This window comes from Micropterus dolomieu, linkage group LG02 (assembly GCF_021292245.1).
Source record: "Micropterus dolomieu isolate WLL.071019.BEF.003 ecotype Adirondacks linkage group LG02, ASM2129224v1, whole genome shotgun sequence".
NCBI lineage: Eukaryota > Metazoa > Chordata > Actinopteri > Centrarchiformes > Centrarchidae > Micropterus > Micropterus dolomieu.
This window is the reverse complement of record NC_060151.1, coordinates 15093570-15105517: the sequence shown is the minus strand read 5'-3', so window position 1 is coordinate 15105517 and position 11948 is coordinate 15093570.

Genomic DNA, 11948 nt, shown 5'->3' with positions numbered 1-11948 from the left:
CTTATCTCCACCTGTGTTTACCTGTTATGTTACCATAGGAACTCCCACCTCTTTAGTGGCAGGTGAGGGAGTGTAAAGTGCGTGGGTGTAAAGGAGGGAGGAATAGAGACATTTACAGGGCGAGGAGGGGCCGATGGTGAAAGAAAGATAAACATTCAGATATAGAAGGCGTACAATAAAGCAATAAATGTATAGAAGGCAGGCGAAGACGTTGACAAATGGAGGAGAAAAAGACCAGTGATAAAGGTGCGTTTCGCTACTTTCTCAGAAACAGGAAGTTGTCAGTTGAACCGCCGCCTCCTCTTCTGACGCAGCTGGCTGTGGATGATGACGGCCGTATGCCAGGGTTGCTATATTAACCACGCAGCAAGGACAAACATCCGGCAACAGCTAACTGCGGTGTCACCGTTTTACATCAAATTTGTTATATCCTAATCATAGCTTAACCACTATCACTGGTCACCCTGGTGACTGGGAAACAAAGAGGATGCACGGTGACAGGTTTACCCTTTACCTTTCTGACTGTAAACCCTCTGCAGTCCATATTCACCTCTACATACAGTGAATATATTATTATTTACAGTCACATAACTGCAGGTCTATGTAACGTAGAGACAAGCTGAGAAGAAAGTAAGTGGTGATGTGGGGTTTTCACACAGCAGGCTTATTTGTCTGTAGACCATGAAACATGTTTCGGGATTATTATGTTCAGTGTTTTACAGTGAGACTTTAAATCAAAAAGGCACACAAACGAGTTGGGTGAAATAACTTTGCATGTAAATATGGGTTACTGTAGTTTTATTTATTTATTTATTTATGTAGTAAACATTGAGTTTCCCCTCGTGGGATTAAATCAAGTATATCTTCTATCTTATTCTTCTTCTATTTCTGTATTTGTGAGTAGGCTATAAATTCTGAAACAATGCTTTTTTTTTTTTTTTTTTTTACAAAGTAGAACTGTCCTACAATAATAATTTCAGTGATAATGATTTAAGATTTGTCAACTTTTATAGATGCCTGTTTAATTTTGTCATGTAGGCTGTTTTATCTTCCTGTCCTGCTTTATTAAATTGACAAAATCAGAAGTCAGGCTTAGCGTCCTTTACCGTTTATGTGGGGTAAGGACAGTTTAAAAGTGTTCCACTCCAATGTACAGAAAGTGTGACCTGTCACATGACGTTGTGGTGCAGCTTAAAGATTAAACTAATGTCAGAGGAGGTAAAGTAATGATAGCAATTTTTTCATATCTCTTGTGGGTTCGCTGTAAAGGAAATGATGCTCATGTTACAAAGATACAGATTTCAAGCAATGAGGTAAGCATGCTAGCAACATGGACGCCCTGCACACTCCAGTACATTTATTTAAAGTTAAAGTCACTATGTGAGAAATAAAGATACCATATCAAAAAATTAAGCAAAAATTACAAAATATGATTTTAAAGATTTTTAATTACTTTCATTTTACCTTTAATATTGAAGTGAAGCATTATTTTTGTAGACATTGATTTGTATTTTTGAATTATTTCTGTAATTTGAATGAATGTCAGTCTTTTATCAATGGATGAGAAAAATTAGTGTGCAGCTTACCTCTCTAGAATAGGTGTGCATTTTCTGTTTTTTATTGACAGTAATATGGTATCATGAAACTTGATAACAATCTTTCAGTTTCATGATTTTTTTTTTTCTCCATAGTCAACATTTCAGCAAAACCTTCAGATATGCAAATGTGTGGAAAAAAGTGTGAGACAGTGCAGAGTTCATAAGAGACATAAAGGTAATGCTGCATAACTACCGTGACCTAACCAAAGCAACGCATCATAACATTTGATTTTGATCAATCATAGATTTAGGTTGAGAATAGGCAACCAGGTGCCATGAGAGTATGGAGACTTTCATTCCAGCCGATGACAAAAGTCAGCGTATTACACTGATGAACACAAGCGAGGGGAGGTACTACGGTTTGTCAGGGAAATCTCTTGGTGTTCTCTCTGTTTGGAATGAAAACTGGCATTTGATTTTCTGTTCCTGACCGAATCCAAGAGGAGAAGAAAAAAGTGATGGAGAAAGGTAAAGGACGAAAAGGAATATTTATACTTTTTCAGAAAAAACACAAGAGACATATACTGTTTTTCAAAAAGCTTTAATGTTGTTGAAAACACACACAGTAATATCAACTTTATATTTATTTTATACATTTTGGTTTTAAAAGCAAAGGCACATTTGAAGAAATCTCTGGCCCTCATGTATTTAATTTTTTTTTTTTACAAACATGGTGTCAACAACACAATAATAGACACAATAAACAAAAACGACACAAAGCCATTTTGAATTTAAATCATCAAAAACTCAAAAGCAAAACTTACAGCAGATCTTATGGAAAAATATTTTATTACAAATGGTACACATTTCAAAGTCTAATTAAATTTAAATTTTCACATGAATTATATAGTTTAAATGGTTTCATGAAAATTGTATATTTTAATGGTGCATAATATGAGACAGAAGACATAAATCCAAGTAAAGTGTTTCATTACAGAATGTACAAAAATTTTGCAGCTAGGAATTCAGCGAGACAAATCACTGTTTAACACAAAAATTGACTTTAACAATGTTGTCAGTTATTTCAAAATAGATTTATTTAAAAATGCATGTACACATCCAGACTAAAAGGCGACATAACAGGCTACAGTTATTATAGTGGTATTAAAGTGCACAGTGTGTGTGTGTGTGTGTGTGTGTGTGTGTACTGTGTGTGTGGAAATGAGACCAGTCCCCTGTTCCTGCTGAACTGAGCCAGCCAACGTCACACACTGATTATCAGCACAGCAGGCACAGGAGACCGACCCAGCAGGGGGACAGACAGACACACACACACACATACAGGAAAGTCAGACAACACACACACACAAGTCAAACAAACAGACACTGACGCTCATGCAGAAATCAACAAGTGGAAGAAAAAAGAAAATATGAATGCAAAGTCCCACACTCGCTACCCCCTGAGAGACAATGATAGCCGGTGATACAAATGACGGTATAAGGTGACGTACTGCTCGCCCTACAAGAACAGGTGCAGCCCTCAACACTAACAAGACAGCTGACATTTAACACTGACACTGAAGCCACACAATTTCAGCTAATTCAACAGATTACTAGTAATTACCAGAAGCCTATATACCGTGATACCTGCTTCCATACACTCATCTTGGCCACATTTTTAGTTTCACAACTCAAAAATGAGTCATCCGTGAACCACAAACGGACTCGACCTAACACATTGTCACGGTAGAAGTGATTAGGTGTGAGTCTCAAGTATGGTGGGACCATAAAAAGAAGGTCCAAGAATCAGTCTAGCAAATGAGAAGCACGTTTTTGCCTCTTTATTGACATCAGGCTGTTTTAAAAAGAGAGTGCTTTTTTATAGTGTTCACATGTTAAATGTCACTGAGCTACACTGTAGTCAAGTTTCCAATTGAATTGAGTACAGATTTTTACCCAATTTCCAGAAAATCTGCAAAAGAAAATGCACTTTTATGCGTGTTTCCATCTACTAAACAAATATTAGGATTTGGGCAGTCGTGGCATTAATTGTCCAGTCAGGAAAATGTGGCATTTGTGTTTGTTGCATGTGATTTGAGGATGGTTACAGTCTCCTCATTGAAAGTTAAAATGCTCATAAAAAACAGGTGGATGGAAACCCACTTTATATATAAAGAGTTTAGTTAGAATTTTAGAGGATGCAAAATGGCTCCATTCAGCAGAGGTGAGCAGGTTTTTGCAGGAGATCATGCTCGTCAGAAGTCTGATGTTGATGTGAAGAGCAGTGGTTTGAAGCAGTGCCGCCCCTCCCTGACCTTTACTCTCCCCCTGCAGGCTGCAGCCCTGTGGCGGCAGAACTTAACCACTGTGAACATAGCAGACACTCACTGTTCACATGTGGGTTAAGTCCTGCTGCCGCACAGCCAGGTCATACGAACGTCTGTTCGTGACAGGGAAAGAGATGGGTGTGTTTGTGTGCGAGTATGCAAATTAGAAACATGGGCGTGACTGTGTGTGAGTTAGCAAATTAGTGTTTGTGTGTGTGTCTGCGTTTGTGAGAAAAAGAACTTGCTTTCTTCATGTCAGCCATTGGAAATCCCTGGCAATGTGATTCAGTCCTGTAGTCTCAAAAATCACTCTGCCAGGAATTCCCCTGGCCAACAGAGACAACTAGACAGTTTATGGTGAGAGGGAGACTTCAAAGCATGCAAAACAAAACAAATAAACACCATAATAGGCCTCCTTAATCACTGTCACCTCTAAAAGGCTACCGAATGCTGCCATCTTATTGTTGCCCGTTACCTCTATCCCACATTTATACCTCTGTGTGAGAGACTGAATTCTCACAGTAATCCAATGAGCTACATCTTTGTCATTCACAGGTCACAGTCACTGTGCCTTCTCAGCACTGTGTGTCCTGTATGTGCATGGTTCTTGTCAACTCCCAGACTTCCCGTGGCCTCTTATAAAAATAGCTTTTCGATGACAGAATGGAGAATTAGGTTAGAAGGAAGTGGCCAGTCAAGTGGTACTCCCTTTAAAGACGTTTGTTCCGCTCTGTTCCACTTCTGCCGCTTTATCTGTGCCTTGTGTGGAAACAAACAAACAAACAAAAAAAAGGGCAGGAGCGCACTGGGCTGTGTTTCCTCTGCTGCTAAGCTACTGCTAAACCTCTTCAGAAATTGTCAGGAATTTTCATGTTGTGTCAAGAAACTGATACTGTATTTACATGTTCTTGCTTCTCATTACTGTCTGTCAAATGATATCTGATAATGTTTCATGTGACCTAAGAAGGACAAGCACATACACTCATTACAACCGGAGCAGAACTTATTACTCTGAATTCCTTTTTGTTGAATTTTACTTGTTTGGATAGGACATATTTAAATAACTGAATGCCAGTCCACGCTCCAGATCCACGCTGATTGCTTTTTCTTGCCATCCTCCTGAAGTCTCTTTATTTTCAGCAGCATAAATATTCCACCATGTACAAGGTATGAGTCAGTGGGACACTTTTGGGGAACTCCCGACTCTAAATAAGTTTAGCCGTCTGTCTGTTGTCAGTGTGGGCCTGCTGGAGAGCTTTGCCAGGGACACAGTGAACTCACTAACGCTGTATCATTGTTGTCACAAATTGGCTGCAGCCATGTCTGGTTTGAGAGTTTGGAAAGAGATTCCCAAAGTAGCGCTAAATTATTCATATTATTTAAGAAAGTTGAATACTTTTAATGCTACTCAACCAAGCCATTTGTATTCCAGCCTTAAAGCAAATCTTAAAATCAGCCTTGAACCTGACACAAAAGGAAAACCCTGTTTCATGTGCAGATGCTTTCTAGTTTCCTTCAGGCCAATGTTCTTTCTCTCAGTCTGTGGTCCAATCAACCAATAACACCAAATTATAACCGCACAAAGCACACTATGATTTTGGTGCAACTGGGAACCGTTGTTTCTTCCCCTGTCTGCTATCTTTTATGAATAATTACAGTACGGAGGGGCATTTTTGAGGCCCCAGCTAGATTAGTGTAATCTTAGAGCTATCAGAGGTATTATTTTCAAAAGAGGTTTTTTTTTTTGTCACTCAGTTCATTGAAAACTAAAATATCTACATAAAAATGAATCTTGACATATTTTGTGTTGGATTTTAGTTGTAAGCGTCTACTTAATTTCAGTTTTGTTTTTATGAGTCTCCACATGGTCACAATAAGACCTCTCAAGAAAGTAGGCCGCTTAAGGTCCCAGCACCCATCAAAGACGGTGTGCTAACTCCTCTTTAACTCCTCTCCTTCATCAACCTAAAGCCCTCTAGCCCGCCATCCTTTCATCTGGCAGTGGTTCATCTCATGTGTTATTTTCTCTGCCTTTTCATCTTTTCCATCGGTTTCTCTCTTACCCTTTGCGTTCCCCCCGTCGAACCCGCAGCCATTAATGTCTATGAGCTCATTTCTTCCCTTCCCCTGTAATGACGGCATTCTGGTTGACGCACGCTGTCCAACACCTCACCTCAAACGCTCGCTGTGAGGATCTCAACATGTCTCCCTTTTAGCATTTGGCCTGTCTTGTTTTTTCGAGTCCTACAGCGGAGCCAGGCAATCCTGTTGTTACACTCTACTCAAATTGGGTGTTTATTCTGGTTAGGAATAATCATAAGGTTCTGCCATGTGGGCTGCAACTTGTTGGCAGCTCATAATTGTGCCAACGTGTTGCATCCTGATGGAGACGTAGAATAACAAAATGTGTATCGCTGAATGTCAATCGCCAGCAGATGCACCCTTGTAAAGTCAAAATGTTTTTAGAGAGTGTCTTCATGGATTACGGCCTTATGTGTGGGTGCTTTGATGGTTTTAGGGTTTGCACTTTATGCGAAGTGTGTGTTCTACCAAGTTTATATTCACGCACACGACGTATGGAGGTCCAAGTGTAGACGTGGCCACTGGATATTTTCTCAGAGTGTCTCTCCCCTTCAGCAAGTATTCAGAATTGACATTGACGTTTACACAAGGGCACACAGTTAAGTGGAAAAGCCTCTGTTGAGACAGCTGGATCTCAACCCCTTGTTGTTTCAACACATATCTTCTCTCTGTCTCTCTCTATGCCCTTGGACGCACGCGCGCGCACACATACACACACACACACACACGCACACACACACACAGATGCACTAAGAAATGTATATGCTTGTATGCCATACACAATCTGCCTCTCTGCACATAATATGCTCGCTATCAATAAACACACAGTTATGTCAGTGGGCTGCCGGGCAAACATGGCATGTGCGTTAGCTTGGTTCTCACCCTGTCTCAGCAGGAATACTACAAATACACACCAATCTGACATCATTCACACTTCTGGTGAACTGCTTCACAGAGCATACAGTGAGCCGGGCCACCTAGAGACCGGCTGCGCCCTGCCATTGTGCAGTTCAAACTGAAGCAAATGTCATTTTTTATCTTTCCATTGCATCAGAGGATTTTACAGACGGCGGTTTGTTTCCAACCACGGCTTCATGTGAAATCGATATGTCTAACATCCATTAGTTCAAGACATTATGTCAACATTTGAGCACAAGGGTTACAATAAGGTATGAATTCCCTTCTTAAAGTATAAATATGCCACATTTGCTTCTCATAATTGCTGTCGTATCCATTACACCTTGCCATGATAAGTGCAGAGTGTGGCTTACAGAGTAAGACAACGTGGAAAAGTAACTGTAGGTGGAGAGATGAGCCTAGCGAGGAAAGATGCCTGACACAGCAGAAACTGTGGCAGCATTTCTTCTTCAGTTCACATGACATTCCATTTTTTTCCAAAGTTTTCAGTTTTTGATCTGTGCAATTATAAACTCAGTAGCAGAACAACCTAACTTTCAAAGGCCTAGGCCTCTAAAATCTGTTGGGTGGATGCTAGTTCTGCCCAGCCACTTTCCTTAACCCTACCATAAGATCTGCAAAGCTGTCAAAAAAACTGAAAATGCAGAACACATCCCACTGATCAGATACCTCTTTAGTAGATCTTTGAACCCACGCACCTTATGCAGTACCACACCCTGGCTCTAACAGACAGACTATGTTTGTGTCTGCATATGTGTGCGTGTGTGAGTAAGATTGTATTTGCTTCGCGTGAGGGCGTAATTATTGCTGAGGCCGTGACATTCACTGACATTCAAGCAAGGACTATGCACTACTATGGGCCTTCTCTGTTGCAGTTTTCCTGAATCAAAGGGGAACGTTCATTGGCTGGCCTGGAATCAATGGAACGCACCACATGTGGGACATTAGTCTGAGAATGAAAAAGTATTTCCAGCTCCAGATTTACAAAAAAAAAAAAAAGAAGTGAAAAGCTCGGTCTCTTCGGGCTGTAAAGCTAGCCTCAGCAGTGAAGAGCCCAGCCCAAACCCACGGTCCGCTCCCTGTAGCCCAATGCGTGTAACCCTATCCTCAGCCTGATTCTTTGCCAAACACCCTTACCACTACCAGCCCTGTACTTAGTGTACAGCCGCCCTGCTGCCACTGAGCCACACATGCACAAATGTATGCAGAAACTCCACACACACACACACACACACACACACACACACACACACACACACTTTTATTCCACTACGCCACGGTTTCCTGAGCCTGGGCCCATTCCTACTGATTTCTGCCGGGCACACCCACCCACCCACCAGCCACCCCACCAAAGTAAAGGCTGGATCCCCACCTTCTCTCCTCCTCCTATTCCCTCTTTCCTCCACCTAATCCTCTATCCATTCAACCATTTGGCCTTCCCTGTCAGGTTTTCCAATCTAATGATTCCTCAGTGTAAAAGGCAGAATAACAACACCTCTCTCTCCCCTTTTTCCCATGTCTTTTGACGCAGAGGTTATCTTAAGTCACAGTCAGTCGCATAAAGAGCAAAGCAACAGATCCCTCCCGTGGTGCTAAATTAACAAATTCTTATCTTGTCCTCTGTGCTTCAGCGTCATTTTTGCTTTCCTCTGCCCAATTTGGTCTATACCAACATCCCCAGAGGGGAATCAGACTGGACGGCGAGCAGGAAGACAGACAACCGCCTCTGAAATGAGTTAGCTACAGTAGCTGCTGGATTCCCTTCCTTTCATGGAGGTTTGGGAGCACACAGACTTACAGGGCCTCTGAACAATGAGAGGAATGTTTGAACGGCTCCGGCCTTGCTACACCACTACCATTACGTCTCTCGGCTGCTTGTCTAGAACTTTTTATGACCCCTATTCCCACTCTGTGCTGCCAGCAGCACCCTGCGACAGACGACTGACAGACTGATAGATGACACACAAGGGTAGATGGATGACATACTGTAAGCAGACAGTTGGAAAGGAAGGCAGACAAACAGGTAGAGGCAAAGCAATTATGCAGTAATTCATTGAGGAGTGGAGATATAATTCCTAAATCAAACACACAGACAGGCAGGCAGAAAGACAGACAGAAATTAAGCCATCCCATTCAAAGGAACTATTTACGTCTGACCTTTGTAATAGAGCCGGTCCACAGTGGCAGACCTCAGATCAAGGCAATATTCCAGTGGCAATATTACAGCACATTTGAACAGCAGGCACGCTTTACAGTCGTTCTATGTGAATGTCTGTCCTGATCAACAGGTTGCAGGAATTGCTGTGAAGTGAGTGTGAAGTGCCTCTCTGTGAAAGACCAGTGGTTCAAGACAAAAAATACAAAGTCAAAGAAAAGCATAGGTTTGTCAGGTCATAAAGTCATAAAATAGTGAAAATGCAACAATCAACTTCTGAGAAGAGGCAGATGCGATGCTCCACCTACCTGAGACAGCAGTTTTTTACTCCTTTCCTCTTTCTCAATCTCAATCTCACTTTCCTCAAGCTCTCCAGTGTCACACTCGATGTTGAGCTTCACAGTTGTCGTCCCCCTCCCTTCTCTGTCAATCCCTCTTTCTCTCCCCCTCGGTGTTTCTCTGTGTCTCTCACTCTTCATCTCTCTCTCTCTGGGTCTGTTTCTCCTTTGACTGTGCAGACAGGAGTGTTTGTGGACGGGAGTGTGACTGGGAGCCAGACAGGGTGAGAGTAAGAGAGTGGGCGGGTCCGGCCCAGTGCAGGGGATTCCTTTATGACGATGTCAGAGGAGAGGAGCCCGCCCCTTCCTCATTTCTTCTCTACTTCTCTCCCCTCTCCTCCCCTCTCCTCCCTCTCCTCCCCTGTGCGTGGCCCAGGCTGCTGCTAGAACACAGGAAAGGGGGCAGGGAGATAATTGGCCGCGCAGCTGCTAATAAATGAGCAAAGGCTGTTTGAGTCAATAGACAGGAGTGAGCAAAATTTGCAGGGTTTCAGTGGACAGATATACTAAAATAGTATGTTACACTGTCTGGTATGTTAAACGTGTTCTGTAGAGAGTTGCGAAATGTTTTAATCACCCCTCCCAGCAGATAGTGATCATTTTTCTGTGTCTGATAACTATCAGAGTGAACTAAAGAGACCATCTAATAGAAGTTCTTTAAATTATACTTTCAGTCAGAACACACTTTCATTACTATTTTACCATTTTGTTTTGAGCTTTTTGTAAAGCTCTTTGCCTTTATCCAAGAATAAACATTTATCTGTGCACATGTGGATGATTTTAATTTCTATAGCAGTTCTAAAAAGCCAAAGCATATTTCAAAGAATTGAATAGAGAAAATAATCCCTAACTGCACATAGGAAATATAAAACCAATAATGTTAACAAGGCCAGAAACAAAAATAGAAAGTTGTTGAAGTCTCTAAATTGATCATGACGAAGTGATTTGAAAGATGTCATATGTTAAGCTGAAGTCAAATAAAAGCTGTAAACCTTGCTTTGAATCAAAATGTGTGTACAGCCAAAACGAAGCTGATGATTTGACACTACACTCATTAACTTCCAATGCCGAAATTGTGTTTGTTGAAGTCGTAACCTTATCAATTCTGAATGTTTATGCTAAGGTTGGTGTGAAGTGGTCTATCTCATTTTGTTTTGGTGAAACTTGAAGCTGCCTTTTTTATGCTGAGAGAGGGACTTTAACTGGGGCAGGGGTGCAGGGTTACAGTAATCTAAGCAAAAAGAGACAAAGCACGGCAGGTTTTTCCACATCACTTAAAACTAGACACTATCTCAACATGGAAATCATTTTCAGAATGTAATAGATCTATGGGTACCTGATTAAAGCTTAAAAGTGTAAATTTCAGTGTGCTACAGTTAGTGTGACGCTTTTTGTGGTGACATCAATGTTTCTGTTATAGCAAGAGAAAGTCTGCTTACCTGTATTTTACATACACATAATAGCAATCATCAATACTGATTCAAAAGTAATGGAGGTTTTAATGATTGCTCATAGTCTTTGGAACTTCAGATCTGGTTTATGCTGTTGTATTTGTGTGATTGTACGTCTGGTGTTTGTGTCCAAGCTTGGATGGATCTGCACCTGTCAAGCATAGGACCCAACACCACCCCGCCTTACACACACCACACACACACACACACACACACACACGCACACACACACGCACACACACACCACACACACACACACACACACACACACACACACAGGGAGACAGTAACACAAGCTTAGAGAGGGGCTATTAGAGGCTTTATGACTTCCCCTTCTTCCCCTGCAGCCTTTGGGTGTGTGTGTGAGCGGCGAAGTCCTGGACAGACAACCACGCCCCTGTGAGAGAGCGGACGTCACACATTCCACACACACACGTACACACACATACATACACACTTGCGCGTCTCTTAGCAACACATACACTCTAGCTTAGTGAAATAACTATGCCAGTAAGACACATGACCGCGACACGTCGTTTATCTTCGGCTGGGATAATGTTTTGTTTATGGACCTCAGTTTCTAAGTTGTCTTCATAGGGGATTTACAACTTTGCATAACAGCCAGAGTTGAATGAAGTGTAATGAATACTTTAACTTTTTGATTGGTAGCGAAGATGACTTGTGGTATGATTGAACTTGGTTATGATAGAGTGAGAGTACATTTCTCTGTACCCGCTCTGTCTCCTTTTTTTTCTTTCTTTTAATGTGTATATGTGTGGATCTATCTTACTGCATGAATTCTGACTTTGTGTGTTCACATCATGTAAAAGGTCTGTGTGAGACACAATAGTCAAATGAGCTGAATAGTCTTTAGACAGGGTTGTGTATGTGGTAAACTTGTCTCTGGTAAAAAAAAAAAAACAAAGTTTCGATCCCTATTCTGTGGCCTAAATCTCGATGCGTGCCGTGCACACTCCCCTCTCATTTTGCCTCACAGAGATGACAATTAGCATAGCCGCATGCAACACCAGTACTGTAATAACTAAGATGAAATAAGATGCTTTCAAAAGCTACTCATTACAAGAAGACTTCAGACCAATGACAGTTCTGGATGCCTTGGTGATATATGATCCAAATAA